Here is a 14,248-nt window from a genome sequence, read left to right as displayed (position 1 = left end):
AAGGACTGGGGCATTTCTCCCATGACAGGAGACTGAGAGAGCTGGGACTCTTCATCCTGGAGAAGAGAAGGCTTGGGGGGATCTTATCCATGTCTAGAAATGCCTGAAGGGAGGATGGAAAGAAGACAGAACCAGGCTCTTGTCAGTGGTGCCCAGTGGATGTCCGGCTCTAGGTGGCCCTGCTTGAGCAGGGGGGTTGAAGCAGAAGACCTTCAGGTTCCTTCCATCCCCAGCCCCTCTGTAAGTCTGACAGTTGGGCACAAACCTGAGCTAAAGCAGGATCACTGAAACAGGCCCGAGCAATTGGGAAGGTGTGAAGTAGGCTGCCAGTTGGCTTTGCAAGCACAGACTCTGTCTCTGAGGCTTGGGCAGCTCCCAGGTGCTGTCATGATACAAAAGGGGGGTTACCTGGCCCATGGGTGCATAGAGATTGCAACATTGGGTTTAAATCAGTTAACATGACCTTCCAGCAAAACTTCAACCAGTTTAAGGAGGGTGAAAAAAAGAAACCCAAAATACAACCCAGCTACTAGAAAGAAAGGGAAGAGCATTTGCAACATGGGAAGCTTCTCAAAGAAAGTATCTCTGTTCTGGGTAAAAAACAGGCCCTTTTTATTCCATAGAGACATAAGATGGTGTAGGACACCACCATTTCAGGAAACTAAGAAAGATGCTGTTCATTTCTATTGTCTTCCTGAGACAGCCAATAGGTAACAATGTTCCTGATATTCTTTAAACAACTCTTGATTTCTCATGCACGTTCCCAATTTCTTGGGCCAATTTCTTCATGCCCAGGCTTTTTCACCTTCCCAGGTGATAAGTTGTTCCTCAAATTCTTGTTGTCTCCTCATTGATAGTCTCTTCAGGATGTCTCCAGTGCTTAGGTGTCCAGCTGAATGTCAAGGATGTCCCTGACTCCCAGGTGCAGTTTCCAGGCCAAAGGCTGAGCTCCCAGCCTGGACCCCAGCCTGGCAGACATTGCTCCTGTCAGCGTTGAGCAGCCATTTCATGTCAGCATCTTCCCATGACAGTCAGGTTACTTCTGTAAGTGCTACCATCAGGGGCATCCCGAGACCTTTGTGATGTCACCCCAGAGTCACTATGGCCTCACAAAAGGCAGCTGGCCATAAATGCCTGAGCGTCCAGCCTGCATTGAGTCTGGCTGGTGGCACTCGAGAGGTTGAGGTCCCACTGTTAGAATGTGAGAAGTGGAGGTGTTACTGATGGAAGGCGCGACATGGAGGTCATTCCGGTGTCACGCGAGACGTCAAAGTCCTTCCTGTGGCACGAGAGACATGAGGTCCTTCTGGGTGGCAGGTGAGGCACCCTGGTCCTTCTGGTGGAACTTGAGATGTCAAGGTCCTTCTGGTGGAACGCGAGACGTCAACGTCCTTCTGGTGGTACATGAGATGTTGAGATCCCTCTGGTTGCAGGCAAGGCATCAAGGTCCTTCTGGTGGGGCACAAGGTGTTGAAGTGCTGCTGGTGGGCTGCGAGTCTTTGAGGTTCTGCCATCGACCTGCAAGGGAGGTGCTGAGGACCAGAGGCACTTGATACCTGCTTGTGATCAGAGCAGCGTCCTTGGGAGAACAAGTATCTCCATGCCGGAGAAGCCATGGGCACCATGAGCCAGACACACCAGGAGCAGCCAGAGGAGGCCCCAAGAGAAGAGACCTGCACCATCTGCTTGAGCCCTTTGCACAAATCCATGTAACAGCTTGCTGGTGAGGGGGCAGGCACATGCTGTGTGGACACCCTACACTCATCCTCCAGGCTGCCCAATAGTCACTTCCCATCTCAAACAAGCCCCAGGGGAGAGGGACAGGCTCAGTGCATGGACGCTGTCATTCCTCACAAGAGCCCATAGGTGTTGCAGCAGCATCAACATTAATTACAAATAATAGGCAGTGACTTTCAGCTCTGTGGGGAAGTGCAGCAGCATTGGACATGGCAAGGGAAAGGTCTCTCCTCACTGTTTTGCTCAGTGTTCCTGGTGTGCAAGGCACCATTCACACCTGCAGGAGATATTTTTACTTCTCTGTATCCCAGGTGTCTTGTTAGCATTTTGTTTCTCCAGAATATTTCTGTGGACTTCCTGTTTGAAACACAATTGCTGCACACTGGTCACTTAAAAGGGAGCCACTACCAGCTCCCTTACAACCCAGCCTGGGGGAGGAGGACTGGAGGCAAAGCAACTATGTGATGGTAAAAATTAAAAATAGGTCTGCTGGAAAATAATTCAAAATTCATTTTTTTTTTTTAAGTAGGAGGTTTCTGTATATTTCCATGACAGACAATTTAGCTGAGAACTTTCTATAAGGCTGTCTGTGTTTACAGCAATTAATTAAAAAACGAACTTAATTTATACGTGTCAGCATGACCTGCAATTCCTTATAAAGCACCAGTAAATATGAATATATTTATATTCCTACCTCCAGTGAAATAGCCATGGGCAAATCTGATAATTAATAACCTCTGCTTACAAAACAAAACTGCATTTCATCTAAAGCCAAATACTCAGTTCTTATGAATGCAAAATAGAGTATTTTTCCATACCAGAATGTGATTTCTGCACAAAAATGCGTGAAGCTAAGCCTTATCTATCTGCTTGTGTAAGTATAGTTCTCAATATGTTTGTTTGTAATAACAGAGTAATATAATTTTCTCTCACTATATATTAGTGTTAGTAAGAAAAGAGTAATATAATTTTGAGTACGTTTTAACTGTACTTTGAAGTAGTGTATTTGGCATGGCAAGTAATGAAACAAACAAACTGCTATACAGATAGAGGAAGAGGTTGTAAAAGATGAGTTCTCTGAAATATCACAAAAGCATTTTAAATTGATAGCAGTAAATAACAAGGGGATATACTCTTGCTCAAGTTACTCCATTTTTAGAGGAGTCACAAAGCAAGAAATATACTGAAGCCGTCAGTAAAAATATTTTATCCTGATGTTTAAAGACGAGAGGAAAGCAAATTATGTAGTTATGAAGTTAAATTATGTAGTCGTGAAGTTATGTCATTGGGACAGCAATGCCATAGCACCTCCACTCTTCTCCTATATATATTTATTCTCTTCTTGGGAAGAATGGGAAGTCATGCTCATAGCATAATTTATGCCAATCAGCTTATATGGAGCAACTCTTGCCACATCAGCTTGGTTTGCATGTGGGAAGTCCAGCTTCCTGAACGTTGTTTCTGCTCTTTGTCAGCTCTGCTGCAGAAGGTAGCTTGCTGGGCTGATGCCCTGAGAAGGCTGTTCCAGGACCTGACCACACCTCCAGCTGTGGCATTCAAACCACACAGGCTAGGAGGCCAGATCAAGACTGACCTCTGCTTGCCAGACAGTCAGATATAGCTGGTGTTGTTGCAGGGGGTTACTGCATCCTAGACACAGGACTTTACATTTGCCTGTGCAGAACTTCATGATGTTCCTACTCACCCTCTTCCCCTCCCTGTCCAGCTCTCAGAATAGCTGCCTAACTGCGCAGTATAACCATCGCTCCCCCCAGCGATGAACTTTCTGAGATATCATGTCACTTCCCTGTTCTGATATTAATGACAGTGATACACAATATTGGCCCAAGTATCAATGGGCTGCCTGCTGGGTTTTATTCTGCTGATCACAGCCCTTTGAGGCTGGCCGTCCAGATTTCCACCCACTTTGTATTCCACTTTTCCAGGTGATAGCACACCAGGTTGGTTATAAGCAGACTATAGGAGACAATGTCAAAGGCCTTGCAAAGTCCAAGATATGCAATATCCAGTTCCCTAATCACAGGCATTGGAAATCAAACCCTCATGAAAAGAGCATTTGTGTTTGGTCTCATCCTGATACAGCCACATAGTCTACAGTTTGTCACTGATTTAGCTGATATTTCTGGCTGGCACATGCTTTTCTGTACAATTACCAATGCAGGTCTCTTCTTAATCCAAACATCCCATCCATAAACAAAGCAGAGCAGATAGACAGTATGCCCCTCAACACTAACAAGATGCAAAAATTTGAAATGGTTTCAGGGAAAAGGGCTGAGTCATGCTCATCAACGGAGTTCAAACAAGGATAATAACTATTAGTATTATTTGAAACCCTAAGAAGGCTTTCAGTAATCTCTCTAAAGTCTCAGTGTTGATCTTGGCCATTTTTATCTCATCTGAACTTTAAAACATATTGAAAACTTAGGTGTAATTCCTTCGGAGTGCCAAAAGAAAAAACTCCAGATAACTATGTTGAAATGTTGTGTTCACCACAGTCAGTGGGTTGCTTGAAATACAGACCAGAAGTCACCAACTATTAACTGGAATTTGCTGATTGGGTGGAAATAGTTACTGCTTTTATGTTCAAGTTTTTGTCTTAAGGACTTTCCACCTGACTGGTACTCTGACTAAGAGATGCATGGATGGCAGTGCCTAAATAAGAAAAATTACAATCCTACTAGGAATCCACCCTGCTCATGGAAAAAGCATGTTGATCAGGAATATTTTATGTCCAAAAGTTGTATATCCAGTAGAAGGTCAGGAGCAAAGCACTGGACCCTAGCCAATCAGTGAAACTGTGTCTGAAGATCTTCTCATCCTCTTATTAACAGATTTCATAATGGTTGAAATGAAATGCATTTATGATACACCAGTTTTGTGAAATGAATTTTACTGCTTCTTCTGCTAAAGCTGAGCTGTCACTAAGGGTAGTGGTTTAACCCAGCCAGCAGCTAGGCACCACTCAGCCATTCACTCACCCTCTCTCCCCCTGCCCTGCCATGGGATGGAGGAAAGAATTGGAAAAAAAAAAAAAAAAAGAAAGCTTGTGGGTTGAGATAGAGACGGTTTATTAGGACAGAAAAGAAAGGAAAACAACAATAATAATGATAATAGTACTACTACTAATAATAATGTGTACAAAACAAGTGATGCACAAAGCAATTAATTGCTCACCACCTGCTGACTGATGCCCAGCCTATCCCCGAGCAGCTGGTTCCCCCACCCCCCATAGCCATTCACCCTATATTAATTGTTCAGTGTGATGCCATATGGTATGGAATAACCCTTTGGCCAGTTCAGGTCAGCTGTTCTGGTTCTGTCCCCTCCCAGCTCTTGCTGCACCCCCAGCCTGCCAACCAGCTACTAGGAGGAAAATTAACTCTATCCTAGCCAAAACCAGGACACTAAGTAAAAGTTTCTGGTATTCAGGGCTCTGATACCAGTGTTTTCTGTGGTAGCGTGTTCTGTCATAGGCTGTTTTGCTGGCTTGTGGACTATTTTAGAAATTGTTTTTGTCTCTGAGCATCTACTTTGGGCACAGAAGACTGTGTGCCACCAAGACTGGGATTATTAGTATACAGGTCAGGTTGGGTGTTTTTATGTCTTCCTTCTTGAGAGGCACTTTTAAGAGTAGGATTTTTAGAAAAAGATGGGTACTAAGCCCATTCTGAAAACCAGCGCCTCTTAAACAGCTCTAAGTTGGGTGCCCAAAGCCATAAACCAGCCTGGAAAATGTTCAACCAGCATTTTTTTTTAAACTATTTTTATTTTTTTCTTTCTGGGATCTTCCTTGAATTACTTAAGGGCAAAAAAAGAGAGATTTCTCCTTGGCCATATTTGGGTTTATTAAAACAATCTGAACTTAATCTTATTTAGAGAAGACTTAGCGGTAAGGTTATGATTTGACCTTATGCCACCTTGTCAGGCACATGAAGAAGAGAAAGAAATATGCTCCCTGTCCCACAAAAGTAGTCTGGCTTCTCAAAGTCCCAGCAGAGAAGGCGGTATTGGGAATCCAGTGGGCAGCAGACAAGGTACCACCAATGTGTTTTCCTCTGCACTGCGAGGGGTGGGAAAGGAGCAGAGAGTTAGGGGTAAGGACGTGAGAACAAGCCAACACATTCATTATCCTTTCCATGATCACCAAACAGCTTCAGATTTGGAGCTATGGTGACTGAATCTTTGTGTACCCGCATCTAAAGCAAGATCATCAAAGCAAACTTGAAGAAGTTCACTGTTGTGGGAATAGAAATGTTGTTTTTGCAGTGTTACATTGTTTAGAAGGAAGGAATGTGGTATTGAGATATGCTTACAGTGATAAGAAAGCTCAGCAGGTGACCTCGTAAATGCAGACAACCAGACTCCTTAGAGCAACCAGGTAAAAATCACTATGTTAAGTCAAGCCAGATAAGGGGAGAAAACATTACCACCTCAAAAACAGGCCGGCAACTGAAGGCCAGGCATTGTCTGTGAAGCATCAGATAGATTGTGAACCTGGATTACCCACTCCAGTGGGGAAACAGGGGAGGGTCCTGTCATCAAAAAGTATATAAACTGTGTTTTGGAACTAGTAGGTGCGCTTTCCTGCTTGTGGGGCGCCCGCCATTGCAATCGCAAATAAATTACTACTTCACTGAGATCCTCGCCTGAGCCTAAGTTATTGGCTACGGAGTGTTTCTCACAATTTGGGGGCTCGTCCGGGATCCAGTCACCTACTGGGGAGCCCCACCGCCGCAGCAGCAGGAAGGCATGCCCCGCTGATTTCAGCGGTCCTGTGCATCGATGGTGGCGGCTCTGCGGAGAGCTGACAGAGGGCCCAAGACTGATTAAAGAGGCAGGATCCATGAAGTAGTGGGGAAGGGAAGAAGGTAGGCACTCCGGGTTTTAAGAATTGATCCGGTAACTCTGTGCACAGACCAAGGTAAGAAATATTAAGTATTGCCTTGGGGGTCGGGTGAGACTCTGTGTGATGTGTGATTGAGACGTACTTTTGTACGAAGTGAGTGTGGAGTCCTGATCCGCGGTTCCGTAGCTTCGCGAGGGGCGCGGCCGGAGACGGACGAAGCGTGAGATACGAGAGAGAAAGGAAGAGTCTTGGGAAATTTGGTGTATGGTAAGCCCTTGCACAGGGAAGTGCTTGGCAGTACACCAGGGAAATTTGGTGTGCGGTAGTCCTTGCACGGGGAAGTGCTTGGCAGCACACCAGGGAAATTTGGTGTACAGTAATCCTTGCACGGGGAAGTGCTCGGAAGTACACCAGGGAATCTGGTAAACTCATAGGTGTGCGGTACCCCTTTTACGGTAAAGTGCTTGGCAGTACACCCCCATTTTCCAGAATAGGAAAAATGGGAAATATGAGTTCCAGGGGACAGGGAGATATCCCTGGGGGAGTGCCTACCAAAAGTTCTTCCTGAAGAATTATAAGAAATTGGAAAAATAATCTCAAAATTAGAGGAGATGATAAAAGAAAAAAAAATGGTTAAATATTTTGTATTAGTCTGGACAAAAGAACCAATTAAGGGAACAACAGTATTTTGGCCAAAATACGGGCCTGATGAAAATTCAGGCTTTAAATTTATGTGTAAACAATAAGATTCCTTTTTTTTCCAGAGGAGGAGCCAAATTATGCTCCCTATAATCCTAATATTGCACCGGTGGCAGCAGCAGTCGCTCCAGGAAGGGAGACGGGGACTGCAATTAACACTGTCCCTAGAGAAGAGCGTACTCTAGGCTCTGGCAAGAATTAGAACAAGGTAGAAGAGGTACTGAGAATTTTGCCTTCCCTGATAATAACAGTACTAACACTGTGTATCCTCTTAAGTGAACTTCCCCCCTCCTTACCAGCAGAGAGGTTAGGAGTTTTAAGGAGATGAAGTCTTTAATTGAGGACCCCAACAGGCTAGCTGAACTATTAGACCAGTTCCTAGGACCTAACTTATACTCTTGGGGGGGGAATTATGTATATAAATATGTTGTTTACAGGGAAAGAAATGGGAATGATCAGGACAAGAGCTGCTATACAAAAATGGGAAAGAGCTCATCCTCCAGGACCAGGGGTAATACCGGCAGGGCAGAAATACCCACTTGCCGATCCTGGCTGGAATAATAATAGTGTGCAACACAGAAATCATATGAGAGACTTGGGGTCAGAATGAGAAAGTACTTGGGGATGAATCCTGAGGACCCGGTATCCCAAGGGCTCTTGAAAGTTCATTTTGTGATTAAAGCCTGGCAAGATACACAGAAAATGCTCCAGAAGGTGGGGGGATGTAGTGAACAGTCACTGGGGGGCCCTCCTGCAGGAGGCCCTGAAGGTGTGTGTCAGGAGGGGAGATGAGGAGGAAAAGCAGAGAGTGAAACTAATGGTATTGACAGTGTAGCAGGTAGTCAGGCAGAGGGTTGGAGAAAGAGGAAGAAAATCTTCAGGGGGAGTCAGGGCCAGGATGGAAAGGAGAGGAAGAGAGACGAAGGAATGGCAGGCAAGGAAAGCTACCTGTGTTGCGGCCTGAATCTTCACAGGGACAGGCTTTGATGGGATGTTTTAAGTGTGGCCAGGCTGGCCACTTCAGGTAGGAATATCAGGAGTGGAAGAAGGAGGAGAGAAGGAAAGTGGGATGAAATATGTTATACTGATATGTTGTTTCAGCATCCTGGAGGGAGAAAGGTATGGAATTAAGTTGGCCAATGACTGAGACTTTGGTGAAAGTACAGGCTGGAGAAAGATAAAAAGAATGTTAAAAAGGGTTATTGAAGGTGTTAAAGGTGTGGTATGTAATGTTTGACAAAGCTGTTTTCTGAATGAGTTGGGAAAGTTGAATGAGCAGGGAAAGAGGATGTAGGCATTATCTAAGTAACAGTCTAGAAGTTTGGGTATATTTGCTGTGGTGTTTGGTCAGTTTCCCAAGTATCGAGAAGGGGGAGGGACGGGGGGACAGCCTGCTCCACCAGGGGCCTCTCCACAGGCCGCAGGGGGCTTCGACTCCGGCGCCTGGAGCGCCTCCACTCCCTCCTTCTGCACTGACTTTGGTGTCTGCGGGGAGGTTTCTCTCTCCTCGCTCTCCCAGCTGCTGTTGAGCAGCAGGTTTTTGTTTGTTTGTTTGTTTTCATGGATGTGCTCTCACAGAGGCACGGACTGTGTTGCTCATGGCTTGGCTCTGGGCAGCGGTGGACCCCTTTGGGGCCGGATGAAATTGTCCCTTGTCTGCCACGGGGAGGCTTCTGGATTCTTCTCGTGGGGGCTGCCACTGCAGCACCCCCCCCCAGAACCTTGCCATCAAACCCAATACACTGGGGCAGCTAGGTCATTACTGGCCTATAAAGTATCAGGGATTAAATTAACTAATGAAACCCTAAAAAGTGATGGGGGTAGAAGGGACTGGGATGACAGTGCCACTTTTGGGGGATACCAAGCTGAGACTAGGGGATAAAATGATCACTGGGCAATTATTGTATGTACCCAAGGCAGGGACTAACTTGTTGGGAAGGGATTTGATGATGAAATTGGGCATTCAAATAGTAAATTGTTAGACTGGAATAACAGTGTTATTAATGGAGTGCTCTCAGGCCCTGAGAGAAAAGATATATTCACCTCTGACTGGAAAGACTCTGAAATGGGGGCGGAAGCAACAATCCATATGGACAGTTTTACCTCAGGGGTTTACAGGGCCACCGATTTATTTGGGCAAAGTTCTAGAACAGATTTTGGAGCAATTCCAACCTCCCTAGGAGGAATTACTGTTACAAAATGTGGATGATCGTTTATTGTCAGGACAGGAGAAAACAGTTGTGAAGGAAGCTACTAGCAAGCTATTCAACTTTCTGGGAAAGCAGGGCTTGGGAGTATTGAAAAATAAATTACAATATGTAGAAAGAGAAGTCGGGTATTTAAGGCATCTAATGTCTGAGGGAAAACAGAGAATAAATCCAGAGAGGATTCAGGGAATTGTTGAAAACTAAGAAAAAACTAAAAAGTTTTAAGAGAAAGATTTTTTTTAAGGAATCAGGAGCCACGAAGTCTGAGGGAAAATGGATACTCCCTGATGGGAGAGAAATGCTGAATAAAGCACCAATGAGGCAAATATTAATCATTTTACATCAAGAGAGTCATTGGGAGGTGCAAGCAATGTGTGATGTTGTGCTAAGTATGTCTGTGTAGGAATATACACTTTAGTGAAGCAAATATGCAGAGGATGTACCATATGTCAAAAGGCAAATAAAAAGGTCATTCGTAACTCACCTAGAGGGGGACGGGAGCCAGGGATTCGACCTTTCCAAAGTATACAGGTAGACTTTACTGAGTTACCTAAAGCAGGGAGACTTAAGTACTTGTTTGTCCTAATTGACCACGTGACTGGATGGGTGTAAGCTTTCCTCTCCATATCTGCCACTGCAAACACGGTGACTAAAGTATCACGGGAGCAAATAGTTCCTAGATATGGGATAGCTGAAAACATTGATTCAGATCAAGGAAGTCATTCCACTTCACAAGTACTGCAAGGGTTAATGCAGGCCTTAGAGATTGAGTGGGATTTTTACACCGCCTGGCACCCCTCCTCTTCTGGGAAGGTGGAGCGAATGAACCAGACATTAAAGAAGCAATTAACTAAATTAGTGTTAGAAACCCAACTTCCTTGGGTAAAATGCTTACCTTTAGCACTCCTCCAGGTTCAAACAGCACCAAGAAACGATATAGGAATTTCACCGTATGAGATGCTGTTCGGATTACCCTATCTGGGCAGAAGGGATGAGATACTACAATTCGAAACAAGAGAGTTTTCTTAAGAACTGTATTCTGGGGTTGTCCTGTTCTTTGTCATCTCTCAGGACCCGTGGGAAATTGGGTCCTGATTCAGACCTGGAAAGGATCAACTCTGGCCTGAATGGAAAGGACACTTCCAAGTACTACTAACCACTGAAACAGCCATAGGAACTGCGGAAAAAGGTTGGACTCACTATGCTCCAGTGAAGGCATCCGTCGACCCTAGTACCTGGGAAGCTGTTCCTACAGAAGACTTGCTGGAAGCTGAAATCGAAGAGAAAAAAATCTCATACTGGACTCTGAGCTGGATAAAAGCTTACAATTGTAAACTAACCTTTTATTTTCACAGGTAGCTAATGAGTGTGACTTGTGATTGAGAGAAAGGACAGACCTATAGTGAATTGAAGTGCTCCCAAGGGGGGTTTGTTCTAGTAGTAGTGTACATCTTATTCTTTGTATTGATAATTATTTGGAAACCTAAGGTTTAAAAATAATGACAGGGAAAAATCAATTATTAATTTTGTTTTTAGTGATTGTAGGCCTCAGAGAAAGCCTTGGTCAATTGGCAACTTGGAAAAGGTATGACCAGATAATAGTAAGATGGGATACCCCATAAAAATATGGGTGAATGTGACAGAGGGTTATGTACCACAATCTGTCATGTTTGATGCTTGTGAAGTGTTAACTTGTGGAGATTTAAAGGCTCAACGACAATTGAGCAAAGAGCACAAATATCTCTGTCCTGAACCTAAGACTAGCAGTATGTTTGAAGGACTCCCTTGCCCAGCATGGACTGATGTATGGTGGACGACCAATCATAAAGGGTGGTCACATACACCCACCTCAAGTGTTTACTTCATGAGGTTAAAGAAACACATTAACATATTTAAAGGAACTGTTATATTCTCTTGCCATCAGAGAAAGAGAGAAACTCAAGGCGAAAACAGGAGAGAAAACAGGAGGCCCTCTTCGAAATGCGGCAGTTGTCACAGTTAAAGAAATAAAAGATCTTAGGCAAACATTTGAGATTGAAACAGGGTATGGGGATGTGAATGCCTGGATAGAATGGGTCAAATATACTGTCCAGAGTCTCAACCATAGCAATTGCTATGCTTGTGCCTCGGGATGACTGATTGCCCAGATAGTGCCCTGCCCATTGAGGTGGACCAAGGACTCCCAGGGGATGCGATGTATGATTGCATTGTACCAAGAAAAGACTGCCTGGGGAAATGAGGCCTGTAAGTCTCTCTCTTTGCTGTTCCCTTCCTTGCGTGATAGCAATATCAGGGTTCCCCCTGTATTCTCTGCAGCTTGCCTCTCACGGCACGGTGTGAGTGCTACCCGGCATCTGGGAGAATTTGCCTTGTGCATGAGGACCTTGAATGCTACCAAGGACTTGATGGGAAACTGCTCAAGACTTGAGATCCCCAGGGCAGATCTCTGGTGGTACTGTGGAAGGAAGATCTTACGGTCCACCCTACCATCTAACTGGGGAGGCACTTGTGCACTTGTTCAATTAGCTATACCCTTCACCCTGGCATTTGAAAGAGAAACATCACAAATACCCAGAAGAAGTAAAAGAGGCTTAGGAGTATCATTTGATGATAGAGTATACATAGATTCTATAGGGGTGCCTAGAGGAGTTCCTGATGAACATAAAGCCAGGAATCAAATTGCTGCAGGGTTTGAGTCACTGTTCTGGTGGGTAACAATTAATAAAAATGTGGATCGGATTAATTATATCTATTATAATCACCAGAGATTCATAAACTATACAAGAGATGCGATAAGAGGAATCGCTGAACAACTAGATGCCACCAGCAAAATGGCTTGGGAAAACAGAATAGCATTAGAGATGATTCTTGCGGAGAAAGGTGGTGTGTGTGATGCTGGGCAACCGTTGTTGTACTTTTATCCCTCACAATACTGCCCCGGATTGCACAGTACCTAGAGCATGGCAAGGGCTTACCACCCTTGCCAATGAATTGGCAGAAAACTCAGGAGCAGACACTTCCATCACAGGATGGTTGGAATCTTGGTTTGGTAAATGGAAAGGGATGGTAGTGTCCATATTTACATCCTTGATTGTAGTAGCAGGAGTTTTGACAGCCATTGGTTGTTGCATTATCCCCTATGTAAGGGGACTTGTCCAGCGGTTAATTGAAACTGCACTTTTGAAACAAATGACCATGGATCCACCACCCTACTCAGATAAGACAATGATATTAGAGGAAATGGAAAGCAAAGAAAGTGAAGAAGAGGAAGACATCTACCAAATTACACCTTAGAGAAAAATTTTGCAAAAATCAACAAATTATAAAAAGAGAAAAGGGGGGAATTGTGGGAATAGAAATATTGTTTTTGCAGTGTTACATTGTTTAGAAGGAAGGAATGTGGTATTGAGATATGCTTACAGTGATAAGAAAGCTCAGCAGGTGACCTCGTAAATGCAGACAACCAGACTCCTTAGAGCAACCAGGTAAAAATCACTATGTTAAGTCAAGCCAGATAAGGGGAGAAAACATTACCACCTCAAAAACAGGCCGGCAACTGAAGGCCAGGCATTGTCTGTGAAGCATCAGATAGATTGTGAACCTGGATTACCCACTCCAGTGGGGAAACAGGGGAGGGTCCTGTCATCAAAAAGTATATAAACTGTGTTTTGGAACTAGTAGGTGCGCTTTCCTGCTTGTGGGGCGCCCGCCATTGCAATCGCGAATAAATTACTACTTCACTGAGATCCTCGCCTGAGCCTAAGTTATTGGCTACGGAGTGTTTCTCACACTGTGAAGGCAGGGAAAGGGAGGTGGGGATGTGCTGGAGAGCCGAAAGAGCAGGGTCAGATAAGAAGCTGTTGTCTTGCTGAAGAAGAATGACTCCAGTGCTGTGTCACACCTCGAGAGACATTTAAAATGTGGTTCCCTGAGGAAGAATGAAAATGAATCTGCAAAGTTTGAAGCAATGAAAATAAATAAGGAAAGCCCTAAACTTATAGCAACCATCAGTGTGACAGGGCTTGCTTAATAGCAACCTATAAATTCTGAAGGAATGTGGTATTCAGCTGTTAGCTCCTTTGTGTAGCTGGTTTGTCAGTGCTAACAAAAAGGCATTTTGGCTCTAGATCTTATTTCTGTGCAAAACCAGATATCTGAAGGAATTAATTACATAAAATGCAAAATATGTACATGTGCACAGGGAATGAAGGTAACAGTCAACTAATTCACTTCTGTTTTTGTTATTGCAGATATGCACACACAAGTATATAAACCTACAGACGAGTAAGAAAAGTCTCAGACAAAACCATATTGCTTTGCTGTTCGTTTTTAATAGACACTTTAAAAATAAAACAAACTATATCAAGTATCACCAAAGGAAACATAGGTGCTCCTTAGGAAAAGAGTGAAAATAGAGGATGGGAATGCTGTATCTGGATAGGGGGGTAGGGGGGTCCTCAGTCATCTTGCTGTCATTTTCTTGCTGCACAGCTGAGACTCTCCATCCCAGGACAGAGTCTCAGCCCCTTCTTGTACCTCTGCTTATGAGCCCACGCACAGACCAACGCACCAAGTAGGATCTCTGTTTTCCCTTTGCAATATTTCTCCCATCAGAGAGTGCTGATATATGTTTGCATGCAGAATCAGTTTAGTTTTGACCTTTGTTTTTGTTCACCCATATCACCACTCACCCATTATAGCATCCTCCCTGCATTGCTCTGGTTTCTAGCTCATGTGG

General features: G+C 44.3%; 1 long non-coding RNA gene across 1 annotated transcript; it reads left to right on the top strand.

Annotated features, from left to right (window-relative positions):
* Positions 1-1,157: 1,157 nt before the first annotated feature.
* On the top strand, positions 1,158-13,958 carry LOC121064804. The gene is made up of 3 exons (XR_005816698.1): positions 1,158-1,317; positions 2,559-2,611; positions 13,761-13,958. It is a non-coding gene; the product is annotated as an uncharacterized LOC121064804 (long non-coding RNA).
* The last annotated feature ends 290 nt before the right edge of the window (positions 13,959-14,248 follow it).

Source organism: Cygnus olor, chromosome 2 (assembly GCF_009769625.2).
Source record: "Cygnus olor isolate bCygOlo1 chromosome 2, bCygOlo1.pri.v2, whole genome shotgun sequence".
Classification (NCBI taxonomy): domain Eukaryota; kingdom Metazoa; phylum Chordata; class Aves; order Anseriformes; family Anatidae; genus Cygnus; species Cygnus olor.
This window is presented reverse-complemented; position numbering and strand designations above follow the sequence as displayed.